The following is a 15,881-nucleotide window of genomic DNA, read 5'->3' on the forward strand; positions in this document are numbered from 1 at the left end:
AAACAGATGACATGCGTTGCTTTTCCCTTGTCCACTGATGCAGTCACTCCTTCATAGAAAGCCACTAGGTTGGTCAGGCAGGACTTGCCCTTGGTGAAGCCGTGCTGGCTGTCTCGAATCACCTCCCTGTCTTCCATGTGCCTGAGCATAGCTTCTAGGAGGATCTGTTCCATCATCTTCCCAGGCACAGAGGTGAGGATGACAGGTCAGTAGTTCCCAGGGTCCTCCTTTCTTCCCTTTTTAAAAATGGGCACAACATTCCCCTTCTTCCAGTCACCAGGGAGTTCACCTGACTGCCATGACTTTTCAAATATCACGGAGAGTGGCTTGGCAACTACATCAGCCAATTCCCTCAGGACTCTAGGGTACATCTCATCAGGTCCCATAGACTTGTGTACATTGAGGTTCTTCAGGTGGTCTCGAACCTGATCTTCCCTTACAGTGGGAGGGGCTTTACCCCCCTGGTCCCCATCTTGTGGTCCATCAATTCGGGAGGGGTGAGGAGAGAGGTTGCCAGTGAAGACCGAGGCAAAAAAGTTGTTGAGCACCTCAGCCTTCTCCTCATCCGTTGATACAAGTTCGCCTTTCTTGTTCATCAGCGGCGGTACGCTTTCTTTAACCTTCCTTTTCTGGTTGACATACCTGTAGAAGCCCTTCTTGTTATTCTTTACGTCCCTTGCCAAATTCAGCTCCATCCTCGCCTTGGCCTTCCTGACCTCCTCCCTACACAACCGGGCCGTTTCCCTGTATTCCCCCCAGGACACCTGTCCCTGCTTCCACTGCCTGTGCATTTCGTTCTTACTCGTTAGTTTGACCAGCAGGTCTCGACTCAGCCATGCTGGTCTCTTCCCTTCCTTGCCTGATTTTTTACACTTGGGGACTGAGAGCTCTTGTGCACTATGGAAGGTGTCCTTAAAGATCTGCCAGCTCTGTTCTGTTCCCCTGTCCCTGAGGACCGTCTCCCAGGGGGTCCTTCTGACTAACTCCTTGAAGAGCTGGAAGTTTGCTTTTCTAAAATTTAGGGTCCTGTCTGTACTCCTCGCTGTCCTGGTTTCAGCTGGGATAGAGTTAATTTTCTTCCTAGTAGCAGGCATAGTGATGTGTTGTGGATTTAGGATGAGAAGAATGCTGATAACACACTGATGTTTTTAGTTGTTGCTAAGTACTGCTTATGCTAGTCAAGGACTTTTTCAGCTTCCCATGCTCTGCCAGGTACACAAGAAACTGGGAGGGGGCACAGCCAGAATAGTTGATCCAAACTGACCAAAGAGCTATTCCATACCATATGACATCATGCTCAGTATATAAACTGGGCGGAGTTGGCCGGGGAGCAGCGATCGCTGCTCGGGGACTGTCTGGGTATCGGTCGGCGGGTGGTGAGCAATTGCATTGTGCATCACTTGCTTTGTATATTGTTATTATTATTATCATTTTTATATTGTTATTATTATCATTACTATTTTACTTTATTTCAATTCTTAAACTGTTCTTATCTCAACCCAGGAGTGTTTCTCACTCTTACTCCTCCGATTCTCTCCCCCATCCCATCGGGGTAGGGGGAGTGAGCGAGCGGCTGTGTGGTGCTTAGTTGCTGGCTGGGGCTAAACCACGACACTCGCTTTTCCCATGTCCCTCAGGAGTGTGAACTCCACCAATGCGTGATCACTGCAGCCCAAGCTGCCTCCAGTCTTGACATCACCGATGAGCTCACTTGCATTGGTGACCATCAGGTCCAGTATTGCATCCCCTCAGGTAGGGGTGTCTATTACCTGGCTTAGGAAGTTGTCGTCTATGCATTCTAGGAATCTCCTGGATTGCCTACAGCTCGCCGTGTTGCTTTTCCGGCAAATGTCAGGGTGGTTAAGTCCCCCAGCAGGACAAGAGTCTGCAAGCACGAAGCCTCCCAGAGCTGGAGGAAGAAGGCTTCGTCAGCAGGCTCCCCTTGATCAGGCGGCCTGTAGTAGACACCAACCACAAGGTTCCCTTTGTTGCCTCTGTCTCTGATTCTTACCCATAAGCTTTTGACCTGCTCATGGCTATTCTTCAGGGACAGCTCTTCACACTGTATTGATTTCTTTATGTAGAGGGCAACGCCTCCGCCCCTCCTTCCTCGCCTGTCCCTTCTGAACAGCCTGTAGCCATCGATAGCCACATTCCAGTCGTGGGATTCGTCCCACCAAGTTTTGGTTATGGCAATCAGGTCGTAGCTTTCTAGTAGCACAGCAGCTTCCAGCTCCTCCTGTTTGTTCCCCATGCTGTGTGCGTTCGTGTAGAGGCATTTCATCTGGGCTGTTGGCCATGTCACCTTCTTAGTGGAACATCCCTTGTTTCCCTTGGGGTGTTTCACAAAGGTTTCCTTGTGAGCTCTAACTATCTCAGGAGACCCCAGCTCATCTCTGCAAGACTTCGACTGTGCTGCAGCGTCCACATCATGCCTCTGGGCAACAGGTTGAGGGCTCACAGTAGCACCCCGTCCCTCTAACCATTGTGTACCGTCTCACAGCTTGTCACAGGCAAGCCTGGTATGTTCCCCCTCCCCCTTCACATCTAGTTTAAAGCCCTGTCAATGAGCCCCACAAGCTCCTGAGCAAAGACCCTCTTTCCCCTTTGAGAAAGGTGGCTCCCATTTGTCGCCAGTAAGCCTGGTGCCATGCAGGCCGTCCCATTGTTGAAGAACCCAAAGTTGTGACAGTGGCACCAGCCACGGAGCCATGTGTTACGAGATTGGATCCGCCTGTTCCTACCAATGTCACCTCCCACAACTGGAAGGAGGGAGGAAAAGATGACCTGTGCCCCCGATTCCCTCACTAACCGTCCCAAGGCCCTGAAGTCTCTTTTAATCACCCTTGGGCTGTGCACTGCAACTTTGTCACCACCCACGTGGAAGAGCAGTAAGGGGTAATAGTCCGAGGGCCATACCAGGCTGGGAAGTCTCCTGGTGATATCTCTGACCCGGGCTCCTGGCAGGGAGCAGACTTCCCTATGAGGAGGGTCCACCCAGCATATTGGACCCTCTGTTCCCCTCAGGAGGGAGTCTCCTACAACTATGACCCGTCTTTTCTTCCTTGTGGAGGTGGTAGTAATATGGGGGGTAGGTCTTTGTGGTCTTGGGTACTCTTCTGGTGTAGATGGATCGACGTCCACATCGTCCACTGACTGGTCCTCCACATCTAGAGCCTCATACCTATTGTGCAGAGGCACCTGGGGGGTCACGGTGGGCAAGGAAAGGGTTCACTTGCCACCCCGATTGTGGACCTGTTTCCATTCACCGCTTCCCTCTAAGACCCTGCCTACATCCTGGTGAGGGGAGGATACTGGATCCCTTTGGTCACAGGCTTTCTCTGGAGGCTGTCCCTGGTCAGGTTTCTGGGAGCTCAGAGCATAATTCCACCTGTCTATCTCTTGCTCAGACTCCCTGATGCTCCGTAGCCTGTCTACTTCCTCCCTTAGCTCTGCCACCAGGCCGAGTAGATAGTCCACTTGGTCACAGCATACACAGCTGTTCCCTCCACTGCCATCTGTTCCCAGTGCAAGCTGGTGGCACTCCCTGCGGCCAGAGACCTGGACGGCTGTGTGTTTCCCTGGGAGCTCAGTCTGGGTAGATGCAGCCTTTCTGGCTAGTGCAGAGGATATAGCCTTCCGCCGGGTGGATACCATGGCCATGCCAAGGCTCCCTCTCACCAGCTGAACTTACCGAACCTACCTCTTGAGCTAGGAGGGGGGGCACTTGGCCCTGCCCACTCGCCCTGACCACGCGCACTGCTGCGCAAACTGACATGCCACGTCCTGTTCGCCGCGCTCCCTGGGGGCTGCTTTTATAGGTGGGGTTTGGCCGCCGTCACTCCTGTCCCCGCCCACGCTGTGTCAGAGCTGCCCCACGTCAGCAGCTCGCTCTTCCCCGCTTAGGCGGGGGGCTGTGCTGCCCGCTCTTGCCCTGCGCTTTTTTGCCGCCTTAGGAAGGGTGCCCCGGCGCGAGCGTCCGCTCCGGAGCCCTTCGCCTCGGTGACTGCGCTCAAGTGGCAGTTACACCGGGTTTTAAACTGCCGCCGTCACTCCTGTCCCCGCCCACGCTGCGTCAGAGCTGCTGTACATCAGCAGCTCGCCCTTTCCCGCTCTTCCCCGCTCTAGGCGGGGGGCTGGGCTGCCCGCTCTCTCCTTACTGTAATACCATTGATGTGGCATATAGCAACCATACAAGAGATAACATATAGTATTATATAGCAATTAACATCATACCATTCAGTTCATTTGCTATTTTCACCCAAAATCAAATCCCCTTGAGGTACACATTGGACTTCCCCATCCTTCCGCATTACCCACCAAGTGCACCCAGGTCCTTGAGCAAAAGCAATCCCACAAATGGGTTTGCCTTTGCCAGAGGGGGAGGTCACCCAGACTGTCTTCCCCAGCATATTTTTTATGTGCACTACAGGGACTTTATCTCCTTCTACAGTACGTAGAAGTTTTGATTGGGCAGGGCCAGCTCGATGGGCAGATCCCCTGGTGTTGACTAACCAGGTGGCTTTTGCTAAATGTGTATCCCAATGTTTGAATGTCCCACCACCCATTGCTCTCAGGGTAGTCTTTAACAGTCCATTGTATTGTTTGATTTTCCCGGAGGCTGGTGCATGGTAAGGGATGTGATATACCCACTCAATGCCATGCTCTTTGGCCCAGGTGTCTATGAGGTTGTTTCGGAAATGAGTCCCGTTGTCTGACTCGATTCTTTCTGGGGTGCCATGTCGCCACAGGACTTGCTTTTCAAGGCCCAGGATGGTGTTCCGGGCGGTGGCATGGGGCACGGGACATATTTCCAGCCATCCGGTGGTTGCTTCCACCATTGTAAGCACATGGCTCTTGCCTTAGAGGGTTTGTAGGAGTGTGATATAATCCATCTGCCAGGCCTCCCCATATTCCTGTTTCAGCCATCGTCCACCATACCCGAGGGGCTTGAACCACTTGGCTTGCTTGATTGCAGCACATGTTTCACATTCATGAATAACCTGTGCAATACTGTCCATAGTTAAGTCCACCCCTCGGTCACGAGCCCATCTGTATGTTGCATCTCTTCCTTGATGGCCTGAGGTGTCATGGGCCCACCGAGCTATAAATAATTCACCCTTATGTTGCCAGACCAGATCCACATGAGCCACTTCAATCTCAGCAGCCTCACCCACCTGCTGGTTGTTTTGATGTTCTTCAGGGGCCTGGCTCTTTGGTACGTGAGCATCTCGTGACGAACTTTTACAACCAGGTTCTCTACCCAGGCAGCAATATCTTGCCACAGTGCAGCAGCCCAGATGGGTTTGCCTCTGCGCTGCCAGTTGTTCTGTTTCCATTGCAGCAACCACCCCCACAGGGCATTTGCCACCATCCATGAGTCAGTATAGAGATAAAGGACTGGCCACTTTTCTCTTTCAGCAATATCTAAAGCCAGCTGGATGGCTTTCACCTCTGCAAACTGACTCAACTCCCCTTCTCCTTCAGCAGTTTCTGTGACTTGTCGTATAGGACTCCATACAGCAGCTTTCCACCTCCGATGCTTTCCCACAAGACAACAGGACCCATCAGTGAACAGGGCATATTGCTTTTCATTTTCTGGCAATGTATTATACAGTGGGGCCTCTTCAGCACGTGTCTCCTCCTCCGGCGATATTACGAAATTTTTGCCTTCTGGCCAGTCCATGATCACTTCCAAGATTCCTGGGCGACTGGGGTTTCCTATTCGAGCCCGTTGTGTGATTAGTGCAACCCACTTACTCCACATAGTAGCAGTTGCATGATGTGTAGAGGGAACCTTCCCTTTGAACATCCAGCCCAGCACCGGCAGTCGGGGTGCCAGGAAGAGCTGTGCTTCAGTACCAACCACATCTGAAGCAGCTCAAACGCCTTCATATGCTGCCAATATCTCTTTCTCAGTTGGAGTATAGCAGGCCTTGGATCCTCTGTATCCCTAACTCCAAAATCCTAGGGGTGGACCTCGAGTGTCCCCTGGGTGCTTTCTGCCAGAGGCTCTATATAGGGCCATTCTCCTCAGCTGTGGTGTAGAGCACATTTTTCACATCTTGCCCTTCCCAGACTGGCCCCAGGGCTACTGCATGAACTATCTCCCATTTAATTTGTTCAAAGGCTTGTCATTCCTCAGGGCCCCATTTGAAACCATTCTTCTTCCAGGTCACTTGACAGATGGGGCTTACGATCAGACTGTAATTTGGAATATGCATTCTCCAAAAACCCACAACACCTAAGAAAGCTTGTGTTTCCTATTTGCTAGTCGGTGATGACATAGCTGTTATTTTGTTGATCACATCCATTGGGGTCTGACAACGTCCATCTTGCCATTTTATTCCTAAAAACTGGATCTCCTGTGCAGGTCCCTTGACCTTGCTCTGTTTTATGGCAAAACCAGCTTTCAGAAGGATTTGGACTATTTTCTTTCCTTTCTCAAAAAATGTCTTCTGCTGCATTGCCACATACGATGATGTCATCAATGTACTGCAGATGTTCTGGAGCTTCACCCTGTTCCACTGCTGTCTGGATAAGTCCATGGCAAATGGTAGGGCTATGTTTCCACCCCGGGTCATTCAATTCCAGGTGTACTGGATGCCCCTCCAAGTGAAAGGAAACTGTGGCCTGCACTCTGCTGCCAAAGGGATGGAGAAAAATGCATTAGCGATGTCAATTGTGGCATACCACTTGGCTGCCTTTGACTCCAGTTCGTATTGAAGTTCTAGCATGTCTGGCACGGCAGCACTCAGCGGCGGTGTAACTTCGTTCAGGCCACGATAGTCCACTGTTAGTCTCCACTCCCCATTAGACTTTCGCACTGGCCATATGGGACTGTTAAAGGGTGAGCGAGTCTTGCTGATCACTCCCTGGCTCTCCAGGCGACGAATCAGGTTATGGATGTGAATCAGGGAGTCTCGGTTGGTGCGATATTGCCGCCAGTGCACCATTGTGGTACTGATCGGCACCTGTTATTCTTCGACCCTCAGCAACCCCACAATTGAAGGGTCCTTCGAGAGACCGGGCAAGGTGGACAGCTGTTTCATTTCCTCCATCTCCAAGGCAGCTATACCAAAAGCCCACCGGTACCATTTTGGGTCCTTGAAATACCCTCTCCTGAGGTAGTCTATGCCAAGGATGCACAGAGCCTCTGGGCCAGTCACAATGGGGTGCTTCTGCCACTCATTCCCAGTTAGGCTCACTTTGGCCTCCAATACAGTTAGCTGTTGGGATCCCCTGTCACTCCAGAAATACAGATGTGTTCTGCCCCTGTATAGCTTGATGGCATTAGGGTACACTGTGCACCGGTGTCCACTCGAGCCTCATAGTCCTGTGGGTCTGATGTGCCAGGCCATCGAATCCACACAGTGCAGTAAACCCGGTTGTCCCTTTCCTCCACCTGGCTGGAGGCAGGGCCCCTCTAGTCCCAGTCATAGTATTCGTTAATTGCTTGTTGTATATATGAATCAGAAGTCCCTTCATTAAAATCAGGAGTAAGATCAGCCCTTCTACTCTGTCTTTTTTTTGCCCACTCGAAACTGGAGCAGCAATTTTCCTGGAAGAACCCCTTTGTGTGATTGTTTTTCCTTGCAGGTCACATACCCGTGCCTCTAGGGTCGAGGTAGATTTTTCAATCCCACTTCCTCATGTCCTCTCCATGGTCACGCAGGTAAAACCACAGGGTTCCCCGTGGTGTATATCAACTATATCCTCTCTCTCGAGCAGAGGAGCACCTAGTCCCAATAGCTGAGTTAGTGGTCTGTACAGATGTGGGGTAAGATCTATCCTCTTTGAGTTGCTGGACCTTCCAGGATAATTTCTCCAGAGCCAAGAAAAGGGAGGAAGAAAGACTTTTTTTCTATTGCCGGAGTTGGCCAGCCAATTTATCCATCATCTGTTCCTCTCCGTCTTTCCAGGTCATTACTGCCAATGAATTTGCATGCGATAATGGTGCGCTCCATACAAACTTCATCTGGGTCTTTGGATAACTGCTCATAGTTCAGGTCACTATAAATCACCTCCAGCATGCCTAATTCCCTCAGGTACTGGATACCTTTGTCTACGGTGGTCCATTTGCCTGGGTGACATATAACATCTTCCTTGAAGGGATACCTTTCCTTCACGCTTGACAGGAGTCGCCTCCAGAGGCTGAGGGTTTGTGCCCCTTTTCCAATCGCTTTGTCAATGCCCCCTTCCCTAGAAAGGGATCCCAGCTGCTTGGCTTCCTTACCCTCTAATTCCAGGCTACTGGCCCTGTTATCCCAGCATCGGAGCAGCCAGGTGATGATGTGCTTGCCTGGATGACAGCTGAAATTTTTTCGCATATCTCGCAGTTCACTCAGGGACAGAGATCGGGTGGTTTCCCTCTTGTTTATGAATCCTTCGTCTTCCTCCTGTTCTCGTGGTGGTCCTGCTTTAGAGTAGTCTGCCTCCTCGCCGTCAAGACAGTATGCTTCTTCCTCCTGCTCCCTCTTTAGGAGGATTTTCCTCATCCCTTTCTACACGAGCTGACTTTCACATCCAGGATTTCTTTTTGTGTATGGGGGTGACTGATACCAGCACGGGTTGCTTCCCTGATTTAGCTGCAGTGCCTGTTGCTGGGGTTGGAGTAGCTGCTGTGCCTGTTGGTTTGTTTTCCCTCTCTTCTCCCTGAGGGTGCTGCATAATACCGAGCAGTGTTTCGTAAATACTAGCCAGGGCCCAGCACAGTGCGATGAGTTGTGCCTCTTTGGAATAACCACAGCTTTTTTTTTTTTTTTTCTCCAAGCCTTCCATCACTTCATCAGGATCCTGTAGTTGTTCAGGAGTGAAGTTCCAGATCATTGGAGGTGAGAAGTTCTCTAAGTACCTGCCCGTATTCTCCCAAATGCAGTGCCACCCATGACTGTCCAGCCTTGGGGCAGATCTCTGGGTAATTTTTTTAAATAGTTGTTTAAACCTAAACAAGACCTGAAACACATTCAGAAGATATAGCAATAGGAGCATGCTGGTTTGAACAACCCAAGGATATTCAAAATTCTCGAGAGCTCTTGTAACTAGCCTGAAGGAGAAAGGGAAGGTGAAAGAGCAGGGGAAAGCATTCCCCCCCGTCTTCCCCACAGATTGGTTCTCCGAGGAGAAAAAGTGAAGAGTGTCATTATTAATAATTTCCGAGAGATGGCGCCCGAGGTACGGAGATGACAGCAATACCAAATACGAATAGCCAATGAGTTTTTTTACTAGTGATATTATCGTATCGTAAATCGATGTTACACCATATAGTAAAATGATAATCCTGATCCATCTCCCAGAGGTGATAAACAGCACCGCGGGGAATGCATACTGTAAGTGAGGAATTACATAATACAACCATGCAAACAAATAAAACAGCATTGTGACCAGCAAATATTAAACTAATATAATAATTGTTTATTACAAATTTATTTCAACATGATCTGGTCAGCTCTGTCGTTATCTCAACCCTTCGTGCCCCACGTTGGGTGCCAAAAAGGACTGTCGTGGTTTAACCCCAGCCAGCAACTAAGCACCACGCAGCTGCTCGCTCACTCCCCCTACCCCGGTGGGATGGGGGAGAGAATCAGGACAAAAGTAAGAAAACTGTGGTTTGAGATAAGAGCAGTTTAATATTGAAATAAAATAATAAGAAGATAAAAATAATAATAATGATGACAATAATAATAATAAATAATAATAAATTGTAGTGAAAAGGAAAACAACAAAAAGAGGAAAAAAACCCAGGAAAAACAAGTGATGCAACCACCCGCCAACCAACACCCAGCCCATCCCTGCCCCCCAGCCAACTCCCCCCAGTTTATATACTGAGCATGATGTCATATGGTATTGAATATGCCTTTGGCCAGTTTGGGTCAGCTGTCCTGGCTATGTCTCCTCCCAAGTTCTTGTGTACCTGGCAGAGCATGGGAAGCTGAAAGGTCCTTGACTAGCATAAGCAGTACTTAGCAACAACTAAAACATCAGTGTGTTATCAACATTATTCTCATACTAAATCCAAAACACAGCACTATACCAGCTACTAGGAAGAAAATTAACTCTATCCCAGCTGAAACCAGGACACTCTGCTGTAGCTCCTTATTGCATAATCAAGATATTGTGCAAAGGCTAGGAGTGTACCATGCATCCACAGAGACAGAAATAAAAGTAGCAGTGACCGCTTTGTATATAAGAAACTTTCTATTATCTAAACTGCTTACTAGTAAAATCTGTGACATATCTTTAAGAAAGGTCAGCTGTATGTGGACCAAGGGGTGGAATTTAGTGATCCTGACTAAGAGACCATTGTACGTCCAGGAGTGGGTGATCTGCATAACAGTTAACCTGAGTAGGGCCAGGCCTGTGCTGCACTATGCTACACGTATGGCTTGGCCTTCAGGCCACAGGATAAACTCAGCCAGCTCATTGTAACAGAGGAGTCTGCAGTCAGCTCCCACTTAGTATTGGTGATTACACCACCTGCATGGCCTTGCCTTTATCTAGGAGTGCAGCAAGAAGTTCTCATGAGAATATCCTTTCCGTTTGACAGTGGAAATGATGAATAGAGTTGTTTTCTTGCAGTAAATCTTATAATAGCTTGAATGACGAAAAGGGGAGAACCTCTTCTATGGACGGGGTCTGCTCAGTGTACTGTGCATGGGTCGGAGGCCTGTTCGATGCTACACTACCTGGGGTTCCCACCATCTAAAGGGACATAAGATTATCTATACTATTCTCTCCTTATAGCCTTAGCTCTAATAAATAGCATTTTAAATACTGCATTACAGAGTAGACTCTAAGCGCCTTTCTTACTGGGATCATAACAGACCAGCATCTCCTGGTGCAAAACAACCACTATCTTAAAAGAAAGTGGAATCAGTCTGTAGAAATGTCTGCTATAAACATATTAAAACTTCCAATAAAAAATGGAAATTTAACTTCTAGTGGTCATTTCACCTTGTCTGTTTCCCAACTGGAAAACAAAACTCAGGTTTAACTGTCCCTTATTTCTCCTTCCAACAGAATGCTTTTCAAAATTTATTTATATTATTTTAATATCATACTATTTATATTATAATATTAGATGCATTTCTCAATTTTTAACACATGCCTGTGAGGTCCCCCCTCGTGGAAGTTTGACTGCTGGGTCTCAGGACAAATATAGCCATAGTGCAGCTGAGGGTTGCTCCCTTCCTCCTGGTAACCTTGGAGAGAGGCTTCCAGGCAGTGCTGTGGGGAGGCCTCAGCCAGGGCTGGACACTGTCCTGTGGGAGCCACTTTCAGCTGAGGCTCTGGTGCTTGGCCCCTGCCTGAACTGCAGCTCCTTCTGCATCGCAGCCCTGCCTCTGCCTGGCCCTGTTAATCTGGACCTGGACCCTGACCTGCGGGCTGACTTCCCAGACTGACCTTGGCCCTGCCTCATCGCTATGGACCTGCCTGGTGATTACTGGGCTGTGTCTGACCCTGGTTCCCCTCATCAGGTCTGATCCTGAACCCCACCTGCAGTCTGACATCCCTTGGCCTGTCCCCATCCCCACAGAGGTACCTGATGCCCTGGGCTGGGGGCTGCCCCAGCTGCCTGCCCTGGCCTGCCTTGTTTGGGACAGTGGGACAGGCCCTGACTACTGAGGCCCTGCCCTGCTGGATCCTTAGTCCCCTCCTGGGGTCCTGACAATTCCAAGTGTTTAAACTACTGTGTGAACTGTAGTAGGTTAGTGTCTTTTTTTCAGAGTTTCAAATAATGTTGTGATACAGTGATCAAATCAAAGATAAATAGATATACTTTGCTTCCTAATATACTCTTCTATGATAAATGTCCACTGTAAATTACTGATTATTATATGACCTTAAGTAAATGAATCGAGTAAATGAAGGAAGCTTTGCTACCACACAAAACTTTTCACTAAGCTTATCAAGAAACATCTTGACTCTAACCATATATTTTTTTCCTCAAAATTTGCCACCTGTATGAGTGATGTAGTTGTATTCATGGGGTTTTAGTTCAGGCAGTTTTCAAAGATTTTTCCAAAATACTTGTGCTGGTTTTGGCTGGGATAGAGTTAATTTTCTTCATAGTAGCTAGTATGGGGCTATGTTTTGGATTTGTGCTGGAAACAGTGTTGATGATACAGGGATGTTTTAGTTATTGCTGAGCAATGCTTACACAGAATCAAGGCCTTTTCTACTTCTCACAATGCCCTGCCGGTGAGTAGGTTGGCAGTGCACAAAAAGTTGGGAGGGGACACAGTTGGGACAGCTGACCCCAACTGACCAAAGGGATATTCCATAACATATGACATCATGCTCAGCAATAAAACTAGGGGGGAGGTTGGTGGTGGGGGGTGCTGCTCGGGGACCGGCTGGGCATTGGTCGGTTGGTGGTGAGCAATTGTTTTCATTTGCATCACTTGTCTGTCTTGGGTTTTATTTCTCTCTCTCTGTTATTTTCCTTTTCCTTACAATTTATTATTTTATTTCAATTATTAAGCTGTTTTTATATCAACCCACGAGTTTTCTCACTTTTACACTTCCGATTCTCTCCCCCATCTCGCTGTGGGGGGAGCGAGTGAGCGGCTGTGTGGTGCTTAGTTGCCAGCTGGGGTTAAACCACGACAATACTGCTTATGGTTATCTGGAAGTTTACATCAGCACTGTAAATACTGTTACTACCAGTGGACTAATGATGATAGACTTTCAGAAAGAATATCTAGTGTAGAGATGGCCATGAGCGTAGCCATTTGACCTCACTGATACTGACACATTAGTTTAAATGGCATTATATCTGGCAATTCAGGCCCCAGAGCTTTTTTTCCAAGGAAACAGTAGCAGCATCTCAGATAAAAATCTAAGAGTACGCTGATGATAGTAACAATCAGAAATGCCAAAATTTCAAATTACAAAAGTTATGTCCTTTACACAAGATCATCTACTTATGTAGATACTTGGATAGCTTGCTAAATGTTTTTGATGTTTATTATTTGTATTAATTTCTTGTTACAATACAGTTGTGTAGACCAATCAAATTACTCATGTTAAGGGTGGGCTAATCAGTTAACATTGCTTGCATAATCGGTATATACTTGTCCCATGCAGGTAGTACAGAATACCCCCCCCCCCATTGTTTTGTTGCTGTTGTGGTTTGTTTGCTTGGGTTTGTTTGTTTGGTTTTTTTTAATTGAGCTTGAGGTTATTGATATGGAATATCCCTTTGGCCGATTCAGGTGAGCTGCCACAGCTGTGTCCTCTCCTAACCTCTTGCCCACCCCCAGCCCACTCACTGGGGGTAGGGGAGCAGGATGGGTGAAGTGAGAAACAGAGAAAGCTTTGACGCTGTGCAAGGACTATTCAGTAATAGCCAAAACACTGGTGTGTTATCAAAGCTGTTTTAGCCACAAATCCAAAACACAGCACCATACAGGCTGCTATGAAAGAAAGTTAACTCCATCCCAGCCAGACCCAGTATATGCTGTTCCTATTTGATTACTGTTTAAGGCTCTCGCCGTCTGGCAGCTTTGCCCTGCCAGCACAGCACAGCCTGTGTACCTCCAGATCTCTCTGTGAGAAAAGGAGCTTGCCGCACTCAACACCTGCTCCAGCCCCACGCCACAGCCAGGCTAATGACGGGTAACGGCCACCCTGCCACACCCTTCACCCCACCTCCGCTGCGGCCCACCCCTCGCAGCAGTTGTGTGCCAAGAGAAGGGAGCAAAGAGTTAAGGCCCTCGCGCATGCGCACCTCCGCTGCAGAAGTCGCTGTTCCCTCGGTTGCGCCTGCGTGCGCATCGTGGGCAAGATGGTGGTGAGGACATTAGTCCGAGGAAGTGAGTAAGGAGGTGTGCTTGAGGGATACTACTGCCGGGTAGGGATTGAGCCTGGGTAGAAGCTGGTGAGGCGGTCAGGGCTGCCTGGAGCCTGCTGGAGGGATGAGGAGCTGGGGAGACAGGTCAGGGACCAGCCCTCTCCGATGAGGAAGAGGGGTGGCTGCTAGGCCCCTGCTCCTTATGCGCGCCCAGGCCCCCCGACTGCTACTTCACGCCGCCCTGAGGGGCGCCGCCTTTGGCTTTGTGGGTCCGTGGCGGTGGGCGGAGTCGGAGGAAGCGTGGCAGTGATTCTGCTGCTGCAGCAGCTACTGGGTGAGGAGAGTGCGGCAGGCAGATGAGTGCCCGTTGGTGGAAGAGCTGCCCCCTGATAGACACCGCCCGCTTCCCCGGGCAGTAGTCCTTTTCTCTGTCTTTCTGTCTGTCTGTCTGTCTCCTGGGCAGTACCCGCCAGTGGCAGCGCCGTCCCCCCGCCCCCCCCCCCAAGGCCCTGTCTCTGTTTCGGCCGGCCGTCGCTTCGGACTTCTACTATGACTGTCCTTCCCGGGTACGCTAGCTGACAGCACAGTCAGCTGACAGCTCCTTCAGAAAATGGGCGAGCGAGCTCGTCTTTGCGGTAGCAGCATTGGGGATGCTGAGCTGCGAGGCAGGATGGGGTAAGGATGGGTTTGAACGAGGCATCAGTCTAGCAAAGACTTATGTGTGCTTCTTCCTGAAGCCGTGTGCTCTTGTCCCTTCTGTTTTTCTGCGGTCTGGATAGATTGTCACTGCTCTGGGATAGGGGCTGTCTCCTGTGGGTACTGCCCCTCATGCAATAGCAGTCTGATCTTGTAGGTGTTAAATAATAAAGCTATTGCTAGCTTTTTAGCTGTAAAATGTGAGTTGACTTTATTTGATGCTTTTATACTTGTCCTGGTTTCAGCTGGGATAGAGTTAATTTTTTTCCTTAGTAGCTGGCATAGTGCTGTGTTTTGGATTTAGTAGGAGAAGAATGTTGATAACACACCGATGTTTTAGTTGTTGCTAAATAGTGCTTATGCTAGTCAAGGACTTTTCAGCTTCCCATGCTCTGCCAGGTGCACAAGAAGCTGGGAGGGGGCACAGCCAGAATAGTTGATCCAAACTGACCAAAGGGCTATTCCATACCATATGATGTCATGCTCAGTATATAAACTGGGGGGAGTTGGCTGGGGGACAGTGATTGCTGCTTGGGGACTGGTTGGGTGTTGGTCAGCAGGTGGTGAGTGCTTGCATCACCTGTTTTTCCTGGGTTTTATTTCTCTCTCTCTTGTTGTTTTCCTTTTCAGTACAATTTTTATTACTACTATTATTATTTTATTTCAATTATTAAACTGTTCTTATCTCAACCCCTGAGCTTTCTTACTTTTGCCCTTCCAATTTTCTCCCCATCCCACCTGGGGGGGAGGGTGAGTGAGTGGCTGCGTGGTGCTTGGTTGCTGGCTGGGGCTAAACCACAACAATATTTTAAAATCGGACCAAAAGTTTGCAGATATTTGATAGTTAAGATACTGCTGGAATACAAAGGCAATTGTAGTAAGGCACACAAACTAGCTGCTTCTGTGAAAAGATCTTTATATTTAAAGTCCTTGACCTGCAAAAACTTTCTGTAACTGTTAGATTAATCTTTGACTTCAAAGCTCTCTATTAATAGGGGTTATTTCTTCTGTTATGTTTTCTCTCTAACCTCTTGTAATGAGGGGTGGATCTGTACAGGTGTGTCTGACACACTCAGTTTCTGAAGTCATTCTTGCCTCAAGTGCTATTTATAGCTTCAGAAGTGATTGAATGTAAAGCAAAATAATTCAGAATTCTATAAAAGTTAGTTTCATTGTGGAGCTACAGGGGAATAGAGGAGCAGAGATGCAAGTGTACTAAACTACATAACTGACTTGTTTGTTGTCCTCCTGCCCCCAATAATAATTATGATCTTTATGATAGTAGTGGCTTGTAAAACTGGGAAGACAGGTCTATTGGTAAAACTGTGACAAAAACTTTTAACTTTCCTAAAAATAAAATTTCTGTGGAAATTTTGATTTCATGTGTTGG

General features: G+C 48.5%; 1 long non-coding RNA gene and 1 pseudogene across 1 annotated transcript in view; one reads left to right on the forward strand and one right to left on the reverse strand.

The window, feature by feature from the left end:
* The window catches only part of LOC142596540 (uncharacterized), a 240,391-nt gene that overhangs the window by 207,683 nt on the left and 16,827 nt on the right, over positions 1-15,881 (reverse strand). The gene's annotated exons all lie outside the window — the stretch shown is intronic.
* The window catches only part of LOC142596556 (galactose-1-phosphate uridylyltransferase-like), a 50,306-nt pseudogene that overhangs the window by 27,870 nt on the left and 6,555 nt on the right, over positions 1-15,881 (forward strand).

This window comes from Pelecanus crispus, chromosome W (genome assembly GCF_030463565.1).
Source record: "Pelecanus crispus isolate bPelCri1 chromosome W, bPelCri1.pri, whole genome shotgun sequence".
Taxonomy (NCBI): Eukaryota; Metazoa; Chordata; class Aves; order Pelecaniformes; family Pelecanidae; genus Pelecanus; species Pelecanus crispus.